Below are 27158 nucleotides of genomic sequence, written 5' to 3' on the forward strand. Positions count from 1 at the left end.
CCCCGCAGCCTGACTTCATACTTCGGTGCTGTGTTACTTTAGACCAGCAATTCCATCCCTTTCTACATCTGTTGCTTTTCCTATTGGAAATGGGATATGTTTCAACCCCATGAAGAAACCCATAGGCAAATGTCAGTAGAGTCGTCAGGTGCAGCCTTTCAAACAGTGTCCACTCACTTGGCAATTCAAAACTATTTTTAGTGCTGGCAGTAGCTAAGCATAATGAAAATAATCTCTGCCCTATAGAGAATGGTTTCTGCTACATTTCAGAATCAGCAGGAAATATTTCAAGTCATTTCACTGGGGTACTTCTTTTGCTCGGTTCACGTCAGAGACAATAAGATCTTTGCTCTCCCCTTGCAGTGAAGATAAAGGAGCAGGTGTTTCTGAAGGAATGAAAGGATGGGTCTCCAGATGGGCCCTGTGCCCATTGCTGTTAACACTCCAGCATTTCCTGCTTCCCACAGGGCGAGTGGCCTCGGCAGCAAGGGCCTCCTCAGTGGGCTCCCCAGGGAACGTTGCCTTGTTTTCAAAGGCCTTTACAAAGGGCCATAAATGCCCAATGATAATAGCTATGAACTTTTAAAATATGCAATGGAATATAAATGTCACATTAATAAAATAATGCTAACCTTTTACCATTATATAAGTGATTTATTTTTTTAAGGATCTTATTTATTTATTTATTTATTTATTTATTTATTTATTTATTTTTTTTTTTTATTTATTTGACAGAGAGACAGAGCACAGGCAGAAGGAGCGGGAGAGGGAGAAGCAGACTCCCTGCTGAGCAGGGGCCTGATGCAGGGCTCCATCCCAGGACCATGAGATCATGACCTAAGCCAAAGGCAGAAACTTAACTGACTGAGCCACTTGGGCACCCCTATATAAGTGATTTAAATTCTAAATTAACTGGAACAGCTGGTGAATCTGTACATTTTCTCCACAGGGTTTTTATAAGAACATTTGAAAGTTGGTGTGATTGGAGGAATAGATGTTTATTTATTTACATCACAAATCTTTTTTTTTTAAAGATTTTATTTTTAACTAATCTCTACACCCACCATGAGGCTTGAACTCACAACCCCAAGATCAAGAATTGTCCACTCTACTGACTGAGCCAGCTAGGCAGCCCTACATCACAATTTCTTTGAATTCGTTCTGTTATTTGTAGGCAACAAACTTGAGCAATGGAGCATAGGCAGGGCCCACAGCGGCCCCCTGGCTGAGTTGAGACAGGCCCAGCAGGCATCCATCTCAAAATATCCATAGGCCCTTAACTCGACTATGGGCTACTTACAACCAGGCATGGTTACCAAAAAAGAGAAAGTCCCATACAGCCCCATACCTCTTCACCTTCCCCCTTTAAATATAACACCTACCCACTGCCTCCTGGCAGACAGCCTCTCCTCTGCTGTCTGCCTGTAGCTCCCTTGCAGTGCATTCAAGAAACTACTATCTCCTTTTTCTGCCTTGGATGAATTCTTTCACCTCCCCTGCCACAGGCTTCTACCTACATTTGGGCGTCCCCATCCAATTGACAGAGACACCACATTATTGACATTATCTATAGGGTTTATTTGGAGCGTGTGTTCCAATAAACACTTACTCACCCCACTATGCGCATTACACACACACACACACACACACACACACACACAGGTCTGTCTCTCATGCAGTTATTTCTGGTTATTTCGATGGAATTAACTGTCATGACATCTTTTTGGTCACCACAGGGGAACTCAGTCTGAAACTTGTGGGTGGCTGGGAAGCTACCTGAAGCAGCTGCCACATACTCTGGGCTCTGTGGTCCACAGTTTGTTCTGGTGGCAGCGATTGGGGAAGTTTCTCTTCTTAGATCATCACATGCTTTGTTCCAGGGTCCTCTGCATTTTGCAACATGCAATCACAATATCTTGCATTCACATTGTGCTTTGGGATCCATAAATCAGAAACGACTTTTTACCTATCTTGGTCATGGTGCTTCTTGGTTCACCTCATACTACACCGCCCACCCCCACTCTGCCTAAATGTAATTTCTGGAAGATAGGTTTACATTCTTTTAAGTTTTACAATGAAATTCACAGATATAAATATTCTTTCTGCATTCTAATCTATTCCAAGTAGGTGACAGCAGATCCTTGATTCTGGAGGCATAATGCAATTAGACATCTCTTGTTTAATTCAAAGTGAATCCTGAGAGTGCATCAAAGTCCAAGGTGAGTATCAGGGATGCTGCTAGTTAGTTCACAGAAATGCAAAGCAGATCTGTTTGAAAAGCCTGGGCAGCCTGGGTGGCTCAGCGGTTTAGCGCCGCCTTCAACCCAGGGCATGATCCTGGAGACCTGGGATCGAGTCCCACATCGGGCTCCCTGAATGGAGCCTGCTTCTCCCTCTGCCTGTGTCTCTGCCTCTCTTTCTCTCTGTGTCCCTCATGAATAAATAAATAAAATCTTAAAAAAAAAAAAAGCCTGATGACTTTCCTACAGATATAAATCTTCCAGGAAGCTGTAACAGGGAACAGAAAACGATGTCTGTTATGGTCACTTAAAGTCACTTTGTAGAATACGATGAGTCTCTTTTTCTCAGTCTCAGATAACTGTGTGGGCATAAGTAGCAGGGGGCAAGGGAAATCAGGCCCCTGAAGGCTTCTTAATTCACAAGGCTGTTCAGAGGAGTCAGGGGGATGGTGCTCGTGGAGCACGTAGCCAGTGCCTGACTATGCTGAGCCAATGTGAGTTAACTGCAATTACCGTTTAATGCACGATAAGGATGAGTGAGCCAAACTCTGTCTCCCCGTAACTTCCCACAACCTGAATGCACCTGCCCTCTGAAGGTGCACGAGTCAGCCTCTTTTCCACCTGCTACCCCTTCAGCTGTGTCCTCTGCACTCTGCATTGTCTCCAGTGAGGGGACCGTATTTTCTCTGGTAACTCACTGGTCACACACTGTGCCAGGTGCTGGGAGTGCAGAGATGGATGAAAACACTGTCTGGTCATAGAAGGCCAGAGGAGGGGTCTGACACAGGGAAGACGGTGCAAGAAAGGAGAACCATGGGAACATGGGGAGGGCACCTGAGCCAGGTCAAGGGGTAGGGCATTGGGGAACCTGGGCAATCTCCTCACCCTCACCCCCATCCCTGGGGAGAGGACCACTGAGCTAGGCTTGCCAAGGGAGCAGGAGCAGGCTGTGGGCACACATTTTAAGCAGACATGATTATGTGCCAACAGCCTGAGGGCCATAGTCTGAGTCTTTCTAGTGAAGTTGTGGCAAAGAGAATGGCAGGAGAGAATATGGATGAAGAACATGTGTGCCAGCCTGGCCAAGACAGGGAGGGAGTTCCTGGAGGGATTTCTGCAGAGAAGCAGCACAATCTGACTGGGGATGGAGGTTCCCGATTAGAAGCAGGCAGCCTGGTTTGAGGCTGGTGCAGCAGTCCAGTGAAAACAGGCCTGTTCTAAAGTGATGGTGGTAAAGATGGAAAAAAACAGTGTCCTTTCTGACATATGCTTTCCAAGTGAGATGTGCTCTGATCACCTATTTATAATGCAAACTGCTTCCTTCCTGGCATTTCCCATCCTCCTGACCCTGCTCTGTTTCTTCCCCAGAGCTGTGATCATCTCTCATAAATTCTATAATCTATTTGTTTTGCATTTTGCTCTTCTCCCACTAGAAGATGCAGAAATTACTAGACTAGGTAATGTCACAAGTTTTGCACTAGTGGGTTGTAAGCACCTTACCAACATCTTAGCACATCATGGGCACCTAATTCATACCTATTAATATCATTTGAATATATGAATGTCTGCAGGCTTAGGGCAAAGCCTATCAATTTAGAGGCTTTCCAAGATGTAGAAAGATACCAGCAATAAAGAAGGGTGATTTATCAAGAAGGGATCAACCTTCTTTCCAAAGTTTTCACCTAAGGGGCCCTTTGATATTTGGGACTTTGGAGAATAATATCTTCAGGTGGGACAACAATAAGTGCTGGTGGAGAAAGGTTTATATCAAGACTAGGAGTCCCAAAACTCTGGGTGGTCACAGGTATTTGAGTTTTTATATCCCCCATGTGACTCTAAGGCACAGCCCAGAAGATGAGGGATGACCTCCAGACCTAACCCTGGCCTTCGCACCACATCAAGCAAACTCCTAGGATCTGGGGACAATTGTTATGCAATCTACACAACAAAACGTGACAATAACAAACACCACAACCACAATCCTGAAAAACAACACCACTGACAAGGACAACAACACACAAAACACATTACGTTTACATTCATACATCTATCCATGCAACATCTCTGTAAGATCTGGAGCTGAGGTACAGACTTGCACAATTCTGTGGGTTCTCCTAGAGGCACTCTGTATAACCAGCCCTTCTTCCCCAGGCTAAGCCAGAGCTACGGCTCTTGCTATACACGCCCATAACCCACCCCGTACATACCCAATCAAAACTCTTGTCACATCTAAAAGAAACAATTTTAGTGTCCAGCTTCTCAACTCACCAACTGTGACCTCCATGAGGCAAGGACTCTGTCTTGTTTCTTCACTGCTACACACTCAGGAGTCAGCAAATGCCTGGCACATCAAAGAAATTCAGCGTATGTTAAATTAATGAAGAAGTGAACAATGAGTGAATGAAAGTCCCCATTTTTCACAGTTTTCAGAATTATTGTCAGGACCACCGAGGTATTGAGCCCCCTAGGGGTGAAGGTTAATGCTGCCATCAGTTCTGGGCCTCTGTGAAACACTCTGCGTATCTATCTTGAGTAGTATGATGCCATACAGATAGTAAATTAAATATAAGCCTGCCTTTAGGATGGGATAAATAGGACTCACTCTTTTGGCCCCAAAATATCTAGTACCAAGCTTTTTGAATAACGTATAATCAAAACAAGTCATTGAATGAAGAGATGAACATTTTTCCTCGTAGCAGGATGTGTATGCATTGTGACCTAAAGAAAGCCACGGATAAAGAAACTCAAAAGCAGAGATCTCTAATGACGGTAGTTCAGACACTGTGCCACAGTTTGGATGCTGTGGAGGGTAAAGAAGACTTTCTGAGGGCCTTTGAATCATCAACTTGTTTATCTGACAAATATTTATTGAGGACTGCTCTGGGCATTTAAAATATGTCAACGAATCAGACAAAAATCCATGCCTTTCTGGAGCTTACATTTCAGGGGATACACTAACAGTAGATATGATAAATAAGTAAATTTTATAGTGTGTTTAAAGGACATGAGTTCTCTGAAAAATATAGAAGTAGAGCCGGTGGTGGGGTCTGGAGGGCAGGAGTTAGGATGATGTGAGGTGTTGTAATGTTCAGCTCAGTGGTCAGGGTGGCCACGGTGACTCCAGCTTCTGTCCATGAGGACAAAGTCAATCTGAGTAGCTGGATTTGCACCAGGAAGGCTTCTGTGTGCTTGAAAAGTATAGCTCGAATCCATAGTACCAAAACATTTGTTCTAAATTGAAGAGAAAGGCAGGAGATTAAAAACTTCAAAAAGTCTTAATTAGCCTTGCTTACAAATACTTAAGGAAGTAGAGCAGAACAGGAAGAAAGAGTAATTTATTTGATTTGATGAATATTTGCTATAAGCTTTAATGTGTGTTTTGGGTAATTAGAGGTTGGTTTCATTATAAGCCATGTTTGTTGCCATTTAAAACAGGCCATTCTTAATAAAAAAAAAAGAGCGGGTTTGGGAAGAGCCACGGGCTGGGACTGCCTCCGTGGACTGAATGGAGAGGCAGGATGAGCCCAGGTCTATCCTCCGTGGGGCAGTCTGTGGAGGGCCACAGAGGAGGGACCTAGAGGAGAGGCCTAGGCCACAGAGGAGGGGCCTAGTCCCACAGAGGAGGGGACTAGAAGCCTGTGGCTAGCTGTTACAGAACGAGAAGGTCCAGTCTGAGATGAATCATGACCCACAATTTCTCTATAGGTCCCTCCAGAAATTATTGTTTTCCATTGTCATTGCATGGAAAAACATTGAATTGGAGTAAAAACAGATGAGCTCTAGTTAGGGGAAATAGGCTTTAATTTAGTGAAGATGGTGGGAGATAGTGACAGGGCAAAGAAGATGCCACAGAGTAGTTCCCTGCCTGTGAGCTCAGAAAAACCAGAGTTCCCATTTGAGGCAGAACTGTGCAGGCACCAGAGCTGGTGGCCAGGCTTGGGGCCCGAGGCTTATGTTAATATTATGCAGAGAAAAGTAACTTACAAATGAAGAAAGTACTACTTAGAGGCTGTGTTTCAACTAGATGGACACTGGAAGAAGGTTTGGTGGCAATATGAAGCAGTTATGTTCACAGGAAGATTAAGGTCATCTAGGATTTGTCTTGAGATGCAAATAAAAGGAATTGTATTGAGCCACTAGATCAACACATTCCTTGGTGCTGGGGTTCTGCTGTTCTTGATGTGGTCATGGAGTAGATAAACCAAGACTTCAAAGGAATCACATGGCCCTGGCTATCCTAGTGGATTCTACACCTTCAGAGAGAGAGAAACTCATTCTCCTGGTACAGTGGCATTTTGGTAAGGGGCACTTTTACTCACTTAACCTTAATTACCTCAATTAACCTTAATTACCTACATTGGACTTTGCTACTCCCAAGGAAATTGAGCCATGGACATGGGTAAGGATAGGATGAGGAGAGAATTGAGAGCCCTAAAACTTCTTGTTTCACACCTATATAATATAATGACTTGAATAAACAATAGATCTTAAAGCAAAGTCAATGAAGAGACTTTTTAGATTTTTGAATAAAATACATTGAAAACTCTAAGTAGTAGCTATGGGTCTATCAAGGACACGGGTATTTTTAAAGGAAAGCTCCAGCTCCATAGAGCTTTTCATTTTTCTTGAATTTCCCAGACAAATAAGACATAACAAGAAATAGGCTGACTTCTTTCAAAAAATTTTATCTATTTATTTATTTGAGAGAGAGAGAGAGAGTGTGTGTGCATGAGCAGAGGAAAGAGCAGAGGGAGAGGGAGAGAGAGAATCTGAAGCGGACTCCCCACTCAGTGCAGAGCCTCATGTAGGGCTGGATCTCCTGACCCCAAGAGCATGACCTGAGCTGAAACCAAGAGCTGGACGCTTAACTGACTGATCCACCCTTGTGCCCCAGAAATTAACTAACTTCTATAAACTTACCTGCTCTATTTATTACTATTTATCATTTATTATTATTTATGCATATTAATGGTAGTTTTAAATATACATATTCATTTTTAAAAATCAGAAAAATATAGAAAAGTAAAAATAAAGAAATAAATATCACTTGAAGTGCACAATTCAGTGGCATTTAGTAAAAAAAAATAAATATCACTCATAATTCAGAGAGATGAGCACTGTTCTATTTTGGTGTATATCTTTCTGGACTCTCTTTTCAAAAATCTTATCTTAACATACATATTATTTTATGACAATGATAACTGTAAAACAGATGGTAAGTCATTTCCTATAAGTCTATATCATATGGTTTTTGATCATATATAATGGGCACCTGAAGAGAGCACTATGCTTAAAAACTAGGAAGAGATAAATAAAAATAATCATTAAAAAGGTCTGGACTAAAACTATAAAAAATTTAGAAGAAAATATAGGAGAAAATGCCCCATTGCAGCATGGGGTTAGGCAAAGTTTTCTTAAGCAAGATGTAAAAAGCATGAATCAAACAAAACTGCAACAACAAAAAATAGATTTCATGAAAATTAAGAATTTCTGCAAAATAGATATCTCACAAAGAGTTTTTATCAAAAATATATTTTTAAAACTACACAATTACATCACTAATCATCAGAGAAACACATGTCAAAATCACAATGAAATATCATCACTTCATACTTGTGAGAATGGCTAAAAATAAAATACACAAGAAACGTAAGTGTTGGTGAGGATGCAGAGGAAACAGAGCCCTCATAACACGGTTGGTGGGAATGCAAACTGGTGTGGCCACTGCGGAAAGAATACGAAGTTTCCTCAAAAAGTAGAACTCCCCTACCATCCAGAAATCACGCTTCTGAGTATTTACCAAAGAATACAAAAATACTAAACCAAAGGAATACAGGCACCCCTATGTTTATAGCAGTATTGTTTACAACAGCCAAACTATGGAAGCAGCCCAAGGGTCCATTGATAGATGAATAGATAAAGAAAAAGTGGAACACAAGGGAATGTTATTCAGCCATAAAAAAAAAAAATGAAATCTTGCCATTTGTAACAACATGGATGGATCTAGAGAGTATAACACTAAGTGAAATAAGTCAATCAGAGAAAGGCAAATACCATATGATTTCACTCATATGTGGGATTTAAGGAATAAAACTAATGAACAAAGAAAAAAAAAAGAGACAAACCCAAAACAGACTCTGTAACTATGAAGAACATACCGATGGTTACCGGAAGGGAGGTGGGTAGAAGAATGTGGATCCCCTGATGGGGATTGAGAGTCCACTTACCACGATGAGTTCTGAGTCATGTATAGAATTGTTGAATTGCTATGTTATACACCTGAAACTCATAAAGTACTGTATGCTATATGGAATTTTAAAAAACTAAATAAAAAGAATATAATAACCAAAAGAGAGCAAAATAAAATATATGATCATAAAAAAACACTTGATTATAAGAAGACAAACAACACTTTCACCCCACCGAGAAATAGACAAAATATTTGAACAGACACTTAATATAGGAAGATACATGCAGATCATTAGGCATCAGAGAAATACAAACTAAAACCACAAAGAGATACCACTATACTAGAGTAACCAAAGTCAAAAATACTGAACATATCAAGTGTTGACAAGGAAATAAAACAACTGGAATTCTCATACACTGCTGCTGGGAATGTACAATGTATAAAGTTATACATATACTAATCATACAGCTGAGCAATCTCACTCCTTGGGTATTTACCCAAGAAGAATGACAATACGTGCTCATGAAAACACTTGTAAATGAATGTCTATAGCATCATATTCATCACAGCAAAAAAAATGAAAGTAATTCAAATGTCTATCAACTGATGAGTGAGTTAACAAGTTACATAATAATCATACAGCAAAGGAATAACATGTTAAACGCACAACAACATGAATGAATCTAAACAACTTTGTGCTGAGTAAAAGAAGCCAAACATGTGAAAGTACATTGTCCGATTGCCTTTATATGACCTTTATATGACCTACGAGAAAAGGCAGGGCAGTTGGGTGCTTGGGGACAGTGGTCACAAAAGAGGATGGTGACTGTACACTTAAAAAGATGATTTTAGGGGCACCTGGGTGGCTTAGTCAGTTAAGCATTTAACTCTTGATTTTGGCTCAGGTCATGATCTTAGGGTTGTGAGATGGAGCACTGCATGGGCTCTGCAGTGGGCATGGAGCCCACTTAAGATCTCTCTCTCTCCCTCTCCCTCTGCCCCTTCCACCCTGTTGGTGCTCGTGCTCTCTCTCTCTTTCTCTTTCTCAAAAAGATGATTTTATTCTGTATACGTTACGTCTGATACACTAGAAAAAAGTGTGGCAACACACACATGAAAATTACCATTAAAAAGTCATTGTTTAGATGCCTTGACCATGCCAAAGTCGCAGAATCACTGTCTCTTTAGTATCAATATCACCTCTGATAGATAGGACTTTCAGAAGACACTTCTTTGCTTCAATCAGTCCTTACTGATTTGTGTGTTGGACTTACATAGCCAATATTCTGTGAGTGCTCAAGTCTTTTGCACAGAAACCGAATCTTGTCTATATTCAATATGCGTGAAGTGTAAACAACAAAAGAAATAAGGATGAGCTAAAAGATGTGCAATAAACATCAAAATCGAAGAAATTTGTAATAATAAGCTACAGTATAGTCACATCAGCAACTGCCTCATGGCTAAGACCTTTGAGTCATTATATGCATCACTTGCAGCTTACATAATGGGCACAGATACATGATTCAATTCAACTAACGGTTTTGGAGTCTTTTCAAAGTACTAGACGTTTTTTGAGATCTAGTTCAAAAGTACTAGACATTTTTCTAGGGGTTCAAAGATTGTGACACACACAAACCTGGCCCTCAGAAGCTTTGAAAAGAGAGGCAATGTCCCAACAAGAGAAAATACATTTTAAGAAGAAGAGCATAGTCACACATACTCAGGATGGCAAAGACTGGGAGGAAGTGAGTACTAGGGATTAGCCAGCTGAGCTGGGAATCTGGAGAATTGAAAGGACTTTGAGAAAATTGTTGTATCAATTTGCAGTAGGGATGCTGAACTGGGGAGTGAAAGGGAGAGGCCAAAAGCTTTGGGCAAGGCTTTGACCCTGTAATTTCTTTCTGTATCCTAAACACTCTGGACTGGAAGGCACAAGGGGCCCCAAAACTCCCTAAAACTGTGATAAAGGAAGATCTCAGCCTGTCAGCCAACTGTCCTGCTCACCACAAGTCTGCAAAGAGCAGCTCAGGTGGTCTGGCAAGATCCTGGGAGTCCCTGCCCACTAGGTGTGGGGATCACATGCTGTGATCCTGGAGCCAAGGCCCGCCTCCCTGGCCCAGCCCAGGGTGCTGCCCCGCATCTCCAGGAACTAATGGTCCCCAGTACCCTGTACATGAAAAATGCATTTCCATGGATCATGACGGTCGCAGGAGGGTGGGCAAACATGAAAAGAAAGGATTCAGAGATAGCTGTACTTCCCAAACTACTCTTTTGTGTTGTCTCTTTCTGTTTCTGTCTAACAACCATCTTCTATTCAGTAGTTCTTTCTTTGTGTTGGATTCTCATTGTTTTCTCAATACTTCCTAAGGTTTAATGTGGAGGAGAAAGCCCAGACTGAAGAAAGTCTGTGTGGGGAATGAACTTGGAGACAGAATATGCTGCTAGACCAAGGGTATGTGCCTCCTCTGATCTGCTCAGCGCCACTGGCTCCAGGGCTAGAGCACTTGCTCCCTGAGGAGCCCTGATTGCTGCTACGTGGCTTAGCCTCTGAGCACCTCAGGCTTTTTTTGCTTCTCTTGGGATGAGGAGCAGGAGGAGCAAAGTCTCCATCTCATCTGACCTCCCCTGACCAGATGGACTACAGCTCTCAAACAACTTCTAGATTCAGATAAAGAACCACACTGGTGTTTCTAGCAGGTGTTCCCAAGGGGCCAAGCGACACAGCCTAGAATGGAAGCGCAGCAGAATCAATGACCATGAGATAAGCTTTGATCAGTAAGAACCAGGAGATGGAAGGAAGCTATGGTTTCCTTTTCCTCCTGCCCTGCATCAAAGCACAGAGAGGCATGGCATTTCTGCCCAGCCTGTCTAGAAGGCACTTCACCTGGTCAAGCCCTAACTGTGTTTCTTGTGAAGTTGTGGCCATTAGGATAAGGCACTACCTTGAATGTGCTTTTCCCTCCTTCTTGTATTATATCTTCTTTTCCCCCTTCCTGACTGCTTGGAAAATGGTCTTGGGCTATTTTCTGTGGAACCCAGGTTAAGTCAGAGAAACTTAGAAGAGAGAATTGTTGGTTGAACTCAGAGTCTGTCTTTAAAGGCCATCCAGCTCAAACTCCCACCCAATGGAGGAAACTCTTTCACATGCTCGAGCATGTCTAATAAAAGGATACTCACTTCCTGGAAAGCCTGTGCACCCCATTGTGGAAAACACAGTCCATGGAAATTTCTTTCCTGTATTGGGACACAAATCTGTTGTTTTTATAACTTCTACTCATTGGTTTGAGAGTTTACTTCTTCTACTTGAGTGTCAGACTTTAAAGAAAAGCATGACCCATCTGAAAATCTAATCCTGAAAGAGAAGACATAGAAATTACTCTGAATTCATTGAAAGTATATGAGTAAGGAAACTTGTGTTAATCCATTCCTATTTTATTACAAAAAATAAGGGCAGTATAACCAAAATAAATTAGATTACTTAATTTGCTCTTCCCAGTTAACCAATTGGTAAGGAAGTGCTGGTTATATTTTGCCAATTTACACTACCTTCCCCTTCAATGTTCCAAATGAAATTTAAATTGAGTAAAAGGAAGTCAAGCTGCTATGTAATGCTTCTCTAGAGACTGCACTTCAAGCCTGGTTGGTCACTGAAGCACCCAGTCACTCTTCTGCAGAGTCCCTGTTCCTCCTCTGTATCTCCACTCATATGCTACCTGCCTTTTTTTTTTTTTTTTAAGAGAGAGACAGAGATGGGGAAGGGGAGAGAGAGAGGAAGAGCGAGAATCCCAAGCAGGCTCCATGCCCAGTGTGGGCCTGGTCTCACTACCTTGAAATCATGACCTGAGCCTGAATCAAGAGCCGGAAGCTTAACTGACAGAGCCACCCACATGCCCCTCACCTGTCTTTATCATGACACTCACTGCATTGTGTTACAGCTCCTTGTTCATGTCTACTCCTCCTCCACTAGGGTATGGCTTCCCAAAAGTAAGAACCGTCTTCTTCATATTTCTAGTTAACCCCCTACCTCTGATCCCTACAATGAAGCCAGCCATCCTCTTCATAGGAGGCCTCAACCGTGTGATGCCGGGATTAATTAATAATCCTGTGTCCTCATGTATAAGCTAAAAGTATAAATCCAGGTAGACCTGTTTCTCTGGCAAGTTAGGGTGGCTGTGGCCCAACAACTGAGAAAAACATCTGAATTTTTTATGAGTTTTTCTAAAAGTAAAAGGAAATATAAAGTGAAATATTTTTTGACATTTCTAGTAGCATTTGGGTAAGTGGCTTGAACTAGGTTTGTGGAAAGAATGTTATATACACACGTACACACACACACATATACATATATACGTGTATATACATCCACATACATATGTATATAAGTATATGTGCATGTATGTGTATAAGTATGTCTGTAAATATACATATGTATGTGTATATATGGATATATACATACCTATGTATGTACATGTATATGTACTTATCTATTTCATCTATTTTATATATGAATACATATATATGTATGTATTTATATGTATATATATATAAACTATATATTTTATTTTTAAGTAATCTCTGCACCCAACATGGGGCTTGAACTCACAACTCTGAGACCAAGTGTCGCACGCTCCCCCAACTGAGCCAGCCAGGCACTCCAAAAAACTGTTATTTCTCAATTATCTCCTTCTGATCTTAATTTGTGCCTCTTTCATTTTTGTTTCTCTTCCAAACAGAGCTCTTTGGTCCTTTTCCGGTGCCCTAAAGAAGGCCTCAGGGCCAGAATGTCTGCGTCATGCTGTAACACATTACCTGTGCAAATTGTGCTTTATAGAAAAAGCAGCCCTGCAATGCAAGCACAATAATAGTTTTATTTTCAACACTGCTTATTTTGACATATTTCCCAGAACTAAAGTTTGGCATATTTATCATTTTCCCTCTATTTCTTGCAACTCTAAGTGAGGAGACATGTTTATATATGAAGATCGTGCCGCTAACTTGTTTACAGCAAAGTCTCTGCTTCAATTTCATTTTCTCCCAGTGATGATGAATTTGTGCCTCTCCATCCACTTCTATCACCCCTTCCTCTTGTGAGGAACTGTGTACATTTGTCAGAAAGCTAGCTTAATTTAAGACTGTGGTCTGTGGCCTTGAGTAAAAGCTAAGGTGCTGCCCTACTTCGAGCCACCTTTGGTGTGAGGACACCTGCCTGGTGTGATGTGATGAATGTTTAGAGGGTTTCCCAGAGAGGGGAAGGAAATTCACTCTTCTTTATCCAGCACCACATTTGGGTAGCTCACTCTTCTCACTGCTAAAAGCAACAAGCATTCTATAAAAATGCACAAAGTGACCTGAGAAGGTTAATTTAAGGTCATTCCCAGCCATTAACACCTCTGTTCTATTTACTTTATCAAATTGATTAGCTAGTAATGCGGCAAGTCCCTAGAAGAAGATTTTGATGGGGCAAGGCAGGAAACGTCTGGGTTCTCTCTTGAGCCTGGGATAATGTTAAGTGAGTAAAGCCTGACAGGGGACAAGAGTAGGGGCTTGTGCTTGTAAAACAACAAAAGGTGGCAGGAGCTGGGGGCTTTAAGAGAAAGCCCAGGGCCTTTGACGGAATTTTACAGTGACACAAGTTTGCCCAGCAGCAATCCTGCCTGACAACTGCAGCTGCCCTACCACATTACTGATAACCAAACATCAGGAAGTGGGGACAGGGACAGGGTAGAGCTAAGTGCAATATAATTTCAATTTGAAATTCCAGCCTAGTTCTGTTCATTAGATATGGTGTTTGTTAGCGCTGCCTGGGATATATCTTGGCAACGAAACAAACAATCACACACTCACTCCTTCTCTCTCTCTCACACACACAACCTGAAAAAGAAACCACTTAAATTGTGTATTTAATATTTCATGCCATCTACAGTGGAAATACTTATTTACTCTGGAGTTGGCTGGACTAAAACAATCGCTTCCCACGTTTGGATAGATTGTGGAGTATATTATCTTTCATCCTGTGAAATAATATTGGGCAGAGTCCTCCAGATTTTCTTTTTTTTTTAATTTTTATTTATTTATGATATTCACAGAGAGAGAGAGAGAGAGGCAGAAACACAGGCAGAGGGAGAAGCAGGCTCCATGCACCGGGAGCCTGATGTGGGACTCGATCCCGGGTCTCCAGGATCGCACCCTGGGCCAAAGGCAGGCGCCAAACCACTGCGCCACCCCGGGTTCCCTCCTCCAGATTTTCAGGGAAATGACAATGAGCTTGTAAGAATGCAAGCTGCCTTGCTCCGTGTTCATTTAGCAGCAAGTACAAGAGAGGCAGGGAAAAAATGCTTTTCTCTCTGTATCTAGGAAGAGTGTGTGTGTGTGTGTGTGTGTGTGTGTGTGCCGGGGGGTGGCATTAGATATGGTCACCTCTCTTCTATCTGGGAGAGAGGTCTCTGATTAATATAAATCTGTGTGCAAAGCCAGAGGGGGATTGTGGGTGGCAGAGAACATAGCCACAAGGAACAATTTAGCCATTTATTTAAGTTTAGATTTGCTCCTCCGGGCAAATCCTTCATGTTCTCCTTTTAATAAGACAGTGGGAAAAAAAAAAAAAAAAGACAGTGGACACCATGTACAGAGAGAACTGGAAAGAATCAAGGGGACAAATTCCCTAACCAGTCTTCTGCCTTTTATAGAGATGGTGAGAAGGCTTTCCATAGCAGCTCTTGATGCTATTAAGAATTGTTCTAAAGAGTTGTAACAAAATTGTAGAACTGTCTGCAATCAGTGTTCATTAGTGACACAATGTTAAAAAGTGATAAAACTGGGCACCCCCGGTGGCTCAGCAGTTTAGCGCCGCCTTCAGGCCAGGGTGTGATTCTGGAGTCCCAGGATCGAGTCCCACATTGGGCTCCCTGCATGGAGCCTGCTTCTCCCTCTGCCTGTGTCTCTGCCTCTCTCTCTCTCTCTCTGTGTGTCTCTCATGAATAAATAAATAAAATCTTTTTTAAAAAGTGATAAAACTGGGAAGTATGTGCCTAGAGGAATTCTAATTGTCTTACTGTGGTTTCTTTGCTGTCACCATCACCATCACCATCATCAACCACCATGTACTGAGCATCATGACACTTAAGACATTGATGGTCCTTTGGGCCGCAAAAAATAATAATGAAAGTATAATATCACACTTTAAAAGAAATATACCAATTGCCAATATAGGCAATTACCTAGAATGGATAGCTATGTATGTGCATATATATGTATGTACACCTATGTACATACATATATTTGACTATACACAGACACATATATAACATATATATTTTTTAATTTCTCAAGTCATGAAATTGTTTTCAGGGTTAAATGAGACAATTCACTTAAAGCCCTTTCTGTCTGTCGCAAAGTATCCAATAAATGCTGATTTTTCCCCCCACAAGCATGAAGGAAGGCACTGGGCAATTTTCATTTGGAGAGAGCTTTCCCTTCTAAATACCACCTCCTCAGGACATGGTACTTTTTGAGTGAAGGCAGGTAAATAATAGGTATTCTGGGCCACTGAGAGGACGCAACAATAAGAGTGTTTGGATGAAGTTCGGCAACATCTAGGGCATGGTTGGGCCAATCCTAGCCATGCACAGATCTTCACTGATGGAAAGTCCTCACCTGATGGAATCAACACCTGGATGGTATGGGGGAGAGGCTTATCCAATGGCAAAGAATGGACTTCAAGCACTCACATGACTTTTCTATTGTCAGAGTCAGCCCTTCATGATGTTCAACTAATGCTTGATACAGTCTTTATTTCTTTCCATGTAGTCCCTCCAGATTGGATTCTCTTACCTCTGCCACCTCCAATCTCCTCCATAAATTTGTGCCATCACCATCTCCTAATCCCATACAATGATTCTGGCTTAAACTCTATTTCATGATCCATTCAGAAAATTCCATTTTGAATCTCAAGAATCAATTCCGGAGATCAGAAAAATGAAACTTACTTTGAATTCACTTTTGCAGTCCAGCTTTAATAATGATAATTCTTCTACCTGCTGGGATGGTAGAAAAAGGAAGAGTGAGGGGCACCCGGGTGGCTCAGTGGTTGAGGATCTGCCTTCGGCCCAGGACGTGATCCCGGGGTCCCAGGATTGAGTCCCACATTGGGCTCTCTGCATGGAGCCTGCTTCTCCCTCTTCCTGTTTCTCTGCCTCTCTCTCTCTCTCTCTCTCTCTCTCTCTCTCTCAGGAATAAATAAATAAAATCCTTAAAAAAAAAAAAAAAGAAAAAGGAAGAGTGAAAAGGAGCAAATACATAATGATAAAGAATTCAGAATACTGTACAGTATTAAGATAGCTCCAAATTAGAAATTCTGTGGGTTTTTTTCCAAATTAAAAATTCTTTGGTTTCTTGACACAAACCAGGTTCACAATCCCTCTGAAGAGACAGAACATATATAAAAGCCAACGGCATAGGGAACAGCAAACATGAAGTGCAGGACAAATGACTTAACCAGAAATTCAAGAGAAGCTTGAAGGAGGTAGGAAAGACAAAGCGAGCTGGGGTAATCTCCTTTATTGGTAAGGTTTGTCACATACTAGGGGATCACTCGGATTTATACTTAATTCTATTTCTGCCATCAAAGGAGTTTAATAGAAGTTATTGAGAAATAAACAGGACTGCAACACCCGAAATGAGCCTTGGAGGCTTATATATATGATGAGCTTTGGGTATCTAACTTGTGAGTAGTTCAATTCTGGATTCAGTTTTCCTTCCTTCATCCAAACCCACTTGACTGGGATCCTGATACCTTACCTGGATCTTTCCTGCCCCTTCTACATGGCGGTCTCTGTCTAAAGACTTCTCCTAAATAAACTGATCCTATAAATTCATGAATAGGCCCACCTGGTTGTAGTATTACTGGCTCTCTGGACCTTTCACTGACATGGCCAAACAGGACCTCACAGCATCACGACCTGAGCCAAAAGCAGATGCTCAACCATTGAACCCCCCAGTGCCCCCACAGGCCAGCTCCTTAACGCTATCTCCAGTGGTTGGGAGTTCAGGGCATCTTACAAACTGGCTTTCTCCTCCTCCTCAAAGGCTTAAATGTTAAGTCATTAGCTTGACCCAAACATACACCTTCATATAAAGTCAAGTGATTTTGGATAAAGATGTCAAGGTAATTAAATAGGGAAAGGATAATTTTTCAAAAAATAGTGCTGGAAAATTTGGATATTATATATGGAAAAAGAGAGAACTTCAACTCTTACTTTATACTATGCAGAAAAATTAAACTAAAAATGGATCACAGACCTATGTGTATAAACTAAAACTATAAAGCATCTAGAAGAAAAAATACAGATTTTGTGACTTTAGATTAGGTAAGGTTTTCTAGGAGAGAGCACAAAAAGTATGAGCCATAAAATAAACAAAATGACATAGTGAACTTCATAAAATTCTAAAACTCCTTGTCTTCAAAGGGCATTATTAAGAAAATGAAAAGGCAAGCTCAGGAAGGAGTGAAAATATTCTCAAAAATATCTGACAACTCTTACAAGTCAATAACAATAATTTAAATAATCCAACAAAAAATAGGCCAAATGTATCAATAAACACTTTCCAAAAGCAAATAAGCACATGGAGAGGTATTCAACATCATTAGTCAACATGGAAACGCGTTAAAACTACAATGAGATACAAACAACCACTCTGGAAAATACTTAAGAAATTTCTTAAAAAGTCAAATACTTGTTTACCATATGACCCCGCAATTCTACTCCTAGCTATTTACACCAAAGATATGAAAACATATGTCCACACAAAGGTATGCATGGGAATGTTCAGAGTAGCTTTATTTGGAAAAACCAAAAAAGTAGAAAGAATCTAACTTTCCTTTAATTAAAAAAAAGGAGTTATTTAGCAGAAACAAATTTAATAGAAATTTAGAAATAAATGTTGGACTAATTTTAGAAATTCAAATTTAAAAATTTAGGAACAATACCAAAAATTCACTTATTTAATAGAAAAATACTGTAGTATATCCATGCAATGGAACACTACTCAGCAATAAAAAGCAGTGAGCTATTATTAGACACAACATGAAAGCATCTCAAAAGCATACAATGCTAGTAAAAGAAGTGAGAGAAGCCAGTCTCAAAGTCTACAGGTTTGATTGCATTTTTATGACATTCTTACAAAAGCCAAATCATCACAACAGAAGGCAGAACAGTATTTGCCTGGGGCAGCAGGATGGTATTGGTTTTAAGGAAACTCTGAGGAGTGATGGAAGTGTTTTATGTCTTGATTGTGGTGGTGGTGGTTAGACAACTGTATCCACTTGTCCAAGCTCATTAGACTGTATACTTATAGTTATATGATTTATTGTCTGTAAATTATGTCAATGAATCTGACTATAAAATACTGGATATATATCTCCAATGTCTCTGTACTATATTTAAACTCTGTTTTTAAGAATCATCTCCCTTTATTCAAAAGCTATCTTAGTCAGAAATTTAGAAAAATACAGGAAGGAATGTAGGAGGGTGGGAAAGAGGGAGGAAGGAAAGAAAGGAAGGGAAAGAAAGAGGGAGGGAGAGAGGAAAGGGAGAAAAAACAGCCTAGCTTATCTGATTGAAGCACGGTTTGGAGCCTTGAAGCCCTGCTCCTTATTCCCCTTCCCCTACTAACTCCCAGCCCTGAGGTCCATGCAAACAACCTCTGAGACACAATTTAAAAATTACCATTTCTGAGGAACTCTCGGTTCAGGAGCGAACTTTGGAATATGGAATATGACAGTGATCAAGCCATTTGAATTCTGCATTTAGGATTTAATTTCTAGGTAAGTTTTTCTCCATCTAAAATCCTAGAAAGCCTGAAAATACCTTTACCATTCTATCTACTACAACTGAGTATTCTAAGTGCCTGTGAATAAAATGCCCCCCTAATGTATCAACATTAATGCACATTATTAAAGCTTTGTTCATCCCATATGTCTACTAATTTTGCTAGATAACACTAGGTGATGCCATTCATGGTTTGAGATTTGGTTCTACTCCTCAACTGTCTGTTGCTTAAATTGATAATAACCGAAGTCCTTTTGAAGAGTGCAACTGTAGGGTATGTAGATAACTCTACAAGGTCATGGGAAGCACTTATTACCAACAAACATTATTGAACCCAAGATATGAAAAGCGTAAAATGGAAACAATGGTACAGTGAAACCTCAGGAGTAAAACACTGACCAATTAATACTGTGTATGAAAGCTGAAGGCAATTCCTACCATGCAAGAAAATTAATCCTGCTGTGTTCTGCTCTTTAAGATACTGAGAAGTAAAATACCAAAAAGAATTATGGCAAATAAACTTCAGTCTTTGCTAAAACTCCAGAAGCACAAGGGATATTGTTTTTAAACAAGTGCAGTATTATCAACTCTGTTTGTCTGAAGCTCTGTGGTATATCTTGAAATGGCAATAAAACTGGTGTTTACTGCTCATTTTATTTTCCTCAATTAAGTGCACTATAGCAATAAGGGACTGAAATGAGAATGAAAGACAATGGATTCATCTCCTTCTGGGCCACCCATTCTCTCCATAAGAATGATCTTGGGTAGGTCATTTGAACTCCCTGTGCTTTAGCTCGTATTTGTAAAATGAGGTCATTAGACTAGATAGGGTCCCCCATTGTACTTCATACTAGAAATACAATACCCTCCGGAACTCTGTTAATGTCGGCACCAATCATGCCCACCTTCTCCTTGACCCCTGCCTGTTGCGTTGTAGAGATGGGCAAGATTGCAGATCCGAGATGGGGAGAACTGGAGGAGGAAGTAAAGCCTAAGGCAGGTTTAAAGCCAGCAATAGAAATTGGAACAGCAGCTGGCTTCATTTCATTCCTTTTCCCTTCCTGCCCTAGGTTATGTTCAGATCTATAAGAAACTCAGAAAAAGTGTCTAGGCAGAAGTCATTACCTCCCCACCACCAGATGTACTCTTATATGAAATGTATGAAATGGAGAGAGGAAACCCAGGAAACTTGTCCCCACATTGCTCATAATTTATTGTCATACTCTGGAGAAAAGAAATCAAGGGGAAGGAACTGAGAAAGAGCCTAGGGAATGCTGATGCCTTGGACCTCATCTCCTCGGGGAGAGATTAGAGCCTCCCCGAACTAGAAAGTATGAGATTGGATTGTGAGGTTAGACAGAGTCATACTGACGCTTTGATACCCATGGGATAGGACCATTCTCTACATCTTGGTTTTGCTACTTATATATCAAGGGATAATACTAAAAATTCTCCCCAGCAAATATTAATTGAACATTTCTTCTGTCGTAGGCACATGGACAACAACTTTCAGGAGCTCACAGTCCAGTGAGGATGATGGACATGTACAAGACCAGCTCAGCACTAAGATAGCCAGTCATTAGAACTAAGGTAGAGGGAGGGCGAAGTGCTGGGGAGCCAGACAAGGGTGATATTACTTAGCCTGCCCTTTCCCTTTCTGCTATCTGGGACAGGGTAGCCTTTTCCCATTATCTGCTGGATTTTCTGGAATGAAATATCTCTTTGCCAGAACTTAGGTCATTTGTCTTTGCCTTTCAATACTCAGTCATTGCCAAACAACCTGTTAATGATCAATGAAGACTGAATTGACTGTCATTTCTGATGACAGATGACACTGGGTGAACCTCATCAATTGTGGGACTGTGGCAGACAGAGATAGACTGCCGACCCCTCTCCACCAAAGCATGCCTCCCCTCTAGTAGCTCACTCTTGTGCAAGTCATGATCTCTTCCTGGTTCCCAGTCAAACTCAGGATTTTCCTACCATTTCATAAACAGACGCTGAGACATATGAAAGTGCATTGAAACCCTTTCAGAAAAATAATTAGCTATCCTTGTGGTGCACAGGGCTTTTGGATACAGGGAGAAGGGGTGGAAGAGAATATGGATAGAAAAGTGATTTGCAGACATCCTGGGTGGTTCTATGTAGCCCAACTTTTATAGCCATGAAGTCATTTCTAAAGTGTAATCCAAACTACCCTCCTCCCGCTTTTTTAAAAAATTTTATTTGAAAAAAAAAAAATTTTATTTGGGAGGGAGAGAGAGAGAGAGAGAGAGAGATCACAAGCAGTGGGGGAAGGGCAGAGGGATAAGCAGACTCTGCTGAGCAGGGAGCCCAACATGGGACTTATCCCAGGACTCTGGGATCGTGACCTGAGTTGAAGGCAGAAGGTTAATGTACTAAGCCACCCAGGCATCCCAAATCACCCTCCCTTAATAAAATAAATGTTACCACTGTCCTGCCTTTAGCAGAAAACGGGCAAACTTTGAGAGGTCCTTCTCAATCATTATTGCTTCTAACAAGTACATATATTTGGAGTTTTTGAGTCCCAGGTGCCTTTAATGGACCACTTTCTTTGAACTTCTGTTTCCTTTTGTATATCAGTTTTCATTTATAAAATGGGGATGATATTGCAACTATTTTATAGGGTTATTATGAGACTTCAAAGAGTGTTTCACTTAAAACACTTATAACATTAACCTGGTATATAGAAAGCACTTAGAAAATGTTAACTATTGTTCTAGAATGCATGCTATTCCTGTGCACTCAAAGGCCATGGGAATACCTTGTCTCTCCTCTTTTAGACGATACAGATCTTTACCCTAAAAAAAAAAGGTCTGTCAAACTATGGGCTTTGAGGACATTTAAAGCATAATGATCTCTACTGGAGTACTTTTTCTGCTACTAACAAGCTGCATGATTTGGGGCTTAATCTTCCTAAGCCTGAATTTCTTTTTCTACAAAGTGAGGATAATAATATCTACCCCATATGTTTGTTGGAGGATTAAGTGAGCTAATGTATGCAACTTTCTTAGCAAGATACCTAAATAAATTGGCTGATGATAGTTCCTGCCTTGCTAAGGAAAATGATTCTTCTCACCGTCCCTATAGATGCATTCACCTTCAGCAAGAAATTACACACACCTTATAGCAATGTCCTCGTGGGCTCTAGCTCCTGGGATTGTAAGCAGGCACCTGACCCAAGGTACTCACAAATTAACTCAGCGTAAAAAGAAACATGTCTAAGAGGGATTAGTTGAACCAGTCAAATACTTGCTTTTGGAAATCTTAATCGGGAAAATACCCAGGGAATTAACTGTCAGCAGTGAAATAACAGAATGGGAGACATAATGAGATACAGTCCAGACCATGAGGGAACATGACAGAGTTAAATTAAGCATAAGCAAAGCTGTAATCACAAGAAAAGATATACAAAATAGAAGCCAAGGAGGCCAGCAAGAGGAGACTAGAAGGAACACTGGAACGTATTTGAGTTCCTCTACGGTGAAATACTTGGTAAAAGATCCAGGGCATTTTGCCACTGACCCCCAAATAGAGCATCCTCTTTCTGGACCCAGTCAAACTTTGTTTTGGTCTTCAGCTTCCCAAGTGGCCCTCCTGTCCCTTATCTACAATGTTCCGTCCCTTCTCTCCCCCTCTTTTCCTTTCTCGAGCTAATCTATGGGAGTCTCTGTTCCTGACATCTGAGCCTAACTGACATCCAGGCACACAGGAGACCTTTAATACACAATGCATATTATTATTAGGTTGGAAATGCATCAGGCATTTTGTGACTTAAACTGGTAAAACCCACAAATAGAGGATACAGTCAAGACCACTGAAGGAGAATTCTAAGAAAATATATTCAAATCTATAGCCTAAGTGTTACAAACACTCGAAACTCCAAAGTTAGTAGGGTTAAATCTCAGGGAAACAGTACTAGAATAAGACTGCAATTTCTTTATTTTTTAAAGATTGTATTTATTTATTTGAGAGAGAGAGAGGGCAAGAGCAAGAGTGAGAGAGAGAGAGAGAGAGAGAGAAAGAGCATGAGTAGGGTGAGGGGCAGAGGGAGAGGGAGACACTGAGCAGGGAGCCTGATGTAAGGCTTCATACCATGACTCTGGGATCCTGATCTGAGCCCAAGTCAGAGGCTTAACTAGTTGAACCACCCACATGCCCCAAGACTGTAATTTCTTAATAAGAAACACCAATTATAAATCACACTGCTTGGAGAAAGAGTGTATGAACAGAAGGTGTGGCTGGTCAGCATAGAAGAAAAAAGTACAAAAGCCTGATGTAGCAGCGTTTATTAGTACCATCTAGGAAGAGACATGATAAATTATAGATACGCACATTTTCCAGTCACTGGGGAAATGTTCCAGAGCAGAGGTGATTCTCTGGATCTTGCCAGACCCAAGCAGAATATGCCTACCCATTTCTTTGGCTTTAATTTCATCCTCACAAAGCAATCTTTTGATTGCTATTTTGGCTTTCCGTGTATTCTGACATTATAAGAAGGTATCAGGAGGAAGGCATGAGCATTCAAATGGCAGAAAAAGAAACCACCCTTTTGTAAAGCAAATATGTGGCTGATCTAGTTTGTACTTGTCAGACTTTGTGAAATGATAGGTGGAAGCCAGTCTCTCTGCCTAGGACCATGTATATGGAACTGAAGATGCTAGGAGACAAGCTTCTTGGAATAAACTCAACAAGAAAATGCCCTTCTGAGCAATATGTTGGTAGAAGACTTATAACCTTGTGTGATATAATAAAACCATGTATTTATGTTTTGTTCAGACAATGAAGTCTAAAAGAACAGACTGAATTGAATAGCCTAGCCAAGAAGTCTCTGAATCAAGGAAGGAGAAGCTGTAGGTTTGGTGATGTGAAGTAATACAAAATACATATTTGATTTTTGTCCCTGGTTCCTGGCACAGAACTCCTAAAACTATTGGATCTCCTGAGTGGTGAGTGCCTTTGTAGCTAATGGGATGACCCCTGGCAGGGTCCTCAGGATAGCCTCGGGATAGGGGCTGGTCATCAGAAAGACCAAGCCACAATTGGAGGGTTAGAACTTTCTGCCCTACCCCCTTGACTTCGAGGAGAGAAGGATAGGAGATTGAGTTCAGTTATCAATGGCCAATGATTTAATAATCATGCCTACATAATGAAATCTCCATAAAAACCCTAAACAATGAGGTTAAGGGTGCTTCTGGGTTGGTGAGCACACGGAGGTGCTAGGAAATTGGTGTGCCCTAAGAGGGTATGGAAGCTATGTGGCTCCTCATCATATACCCTGCCCTATTTATCTCTTCCATTGAGCTATTCCTGAGTTGTATCCTTCATAATAACTGGTAATCACAAGTAAAGTGTTCCTGAATTCTGTGAGCTATTCTAGAAAATTATCAAATCTGAGGGGGTGTTACAGGATCCCCCCCATTTGTGGGTGGTTGGGCAAAAGTGTAGGTGGTCAGGGCAGCCCATTTGCAGCTGGCATCTGTAGTAGGAGCATCTTGTGGGACTGGGATCTGACCCCTGGGACCTAATACTAGCTCCAGGTCCGAATTGAATTGAATTGTTGGATTTCCAGTTGGTGTCAAAGAATTAGAGAATTGGTTATTGGTAAGAAAAAAAACCCTCAGATCTTGTTATCTTTCTCTGTCTCCTTTTTTTTTGTTTGTTTGAACTTTCAACACTTGATTATTGAATGAATAGACACTATTTGATTCCTAGTCTAACAAAGTTTGTTAGGTATGTGTGTGTATTGGGAGGAAAGTTTTCTATTCATAATCTTAGCCCTATGGATGCTTGCTGCTCTAGAAGAATACAAGACAGTTTTATGACCTTGGGAAGTAGTAGCTATTGAATATGAATTTCATACTGTACTTGATTGCTAGATGCTTCCATTTCTAGTAGCTAATGGAGCAACTGTGCTTAGAGATAAAGAAAGAATTAACTTATTCGAGATAAAAATTTTAATGATACCACCATATACTTATATATCATCATTTATAAAGAGCTTTCATGGACTCTCATTTTATTTTCACAGTTCTGTGAATCATGCCTATTTTAGAGTGAAGAAGTGAAAGTTTAGGTCACAAAACTGTTAAAAGCAAGACGAAGGCATGTTATAAGTTTTAAGACTTTATGAGGACACAAATAGGTTCAAGTCAGACAGCACCAAACCAGAAGTGGTTAGGAGTGCTCAGCCGACAAGAAGCTATGGGAAAGACTTTTTTTAAAAAAACAAAACAAAACAAAAAAAAGCAAGATTGTTCCATTGTCTATAGCTTAAGAGGTTGCCTTATTTGGGAAAGTCTGGTTGGCTGTTTATGATTGGCTGTTCATCATAGGCTTTTTAACCTTGAGGCATTACAGAAGGTTTTGGTTTGTTTACATAGCCTACTAAGGCATTAAACCCACTGCAATTAACAACCTCCTTGCTTAATTAATTTAACCAAGCTAATAAACTGTAGGTCCAGCATTCAAACTCATTTGTTTTCATGCTACTTCCAACATTTTCTTCCAGTAGGTGACAGAAACCCCAGATAACCATAAATCAGAGTAGCAAGTAACCCACTTAAAGCAAGAAAGGGGCATTATCTGTGAAGGATATGATTCTAGGACAGAGTTGTGAACAGAAGAGGGTCAGGGGCCCATCCATGTGCACGGGAAAACATGTTCCTGGGAATACTGCAATATATCTACCCCAAGACTCCTCAATCATAAAATAGTCTTAAAGTCATTGGGAATGCAAAATGTGCAGTGTGCAGATCGTCACCTGGAGAAAACCAGCCTCTCCCAGTAAGCTTGGTTGGAAGATTGGATACAGAAGAAGTATAGAAAAATATGTCTCCTCTTGATAGATGACAGAATGTTTGCAAAGGGTTTTAAGATACATATCTGATGAACCTTAGAATGTATATATGAAAAGTTCCTTGGCTCCTTCCAAAACCTGTTAATGTATTCCTATATCTTCAACCCTGGATTTAGCCTTACCCAGAATTCTCCTTTTCATATTTAATTTCCCTTCTATGATCTAAAATAATACCATTAATTATTTTTTTATTTCTATTTTTTATGTTCTGATAAATAAATAGGTAATTATTGAGGGATCACTATATTCCAGGCACTTTTTCATATATTGTCCTAGCTTCTTCCCCAAACTATATGAAGTAGGTGCTATTATTATCCATCAGACCAGAGAGGGAACTGAGGCTTGGTGGGAAATAACAGATTTGCCTCCAGACTGCTGGTTTCCACCAACCTCGAGCTCAAGTGCCCCTGACACCAGCTCCAAATGCACCCATAAGCACACGGTCCCTCTCCACTCCCAATCATCTCTCCCTCCTGTACGTCCTTCCTTCACTGACTTACTTCCTTTAGAAAAACTGTTGCTTCTCTGTGGTCAAAAACCACCCTGTAGCTGCAGTTCTTTGTCCTAAGGAGCTCGCTACAGTAGGTCCAGCTCAGGTCTCTCACCCTTGACTTTTTCCTACACATCTTACAAGAATCTCTAGCGAATGTTCCCTGGCAAGGTGAAAGAAACAGGTCCAAAATGGTACTATTACCTATTCCTCCTTTCTCATCATCATGGATGACATTCCCATTTGTTGGGCTTCAAACCTGGGAATGGCCCAGGACCTCTGGGTCACCCAGCACTAGCACCTAGCACTAAGAAGCCTGGTGCCTTCCTCCTCTACATGCGCATCATTAGATTGACCAGAAACATGGCAGGGGCAGAGAGACATGGCCTTGTCCAACACCCTTTCTATTCTGTTGTGCCCAAGATTGAGAATCCGAAAAACCACCAAGGAGCCGACACCGATGCAAGTACAGGAGGGTTTATTAACAAGCTCTAGCCTGGGTCCAAGTATACCCGACACAGCGGAGCAGGGA

At 40.9% G+C, this 27158-nt stretch overlaps 1 long non-coding RNA gene across 12 annotated transcripts in view; it reads right to left on the minus strand.

The window, feature by feature from the left end:
* Window positions 1–27158, minus strand: part of LOC140635552 (uncharacterized) — a 107655-nt gene that overhangs the window by 58420 nt on the left and 22077 nt on the right. For 8 of the 12 annotated variants that reach the window (XR_012032883.1, XR_012032889.1, XR_012032887.1 and 5 more), the window contains exons 3-4: window positions 11608–11782; window positions 4509–4581 (exon numbers count right to left, since the gene is read on the minus strand). This is a non-coding gene — a long non-coding RNA (uncharacterized lncRNA). The remainder of the gene's footprint in view (window positions 1–4508; window positions 4582–11607; window positions 11783–27158) is intronic. The other 4 variants (XR_012032890.1, XR_012032880.1, XR_012032891.1 and 1 more) reach the window with 1 other exon arrangement.

The sequence above is a fragment of the Canis lupus genome, chromosome 6, assembly GCF_048164855.1.
Source record: "Canis lupus baileyi chromosome 6, mCanLup2.hap1, whole genome shotgun sequence".
In the NCBI taxonomy this organism is placed as follows: domain Eukaryota; kingdom Metazoa; phylum Chordata; class Mammalia; order Carnivora; family Canidae; genus Canis; species Canis lupus.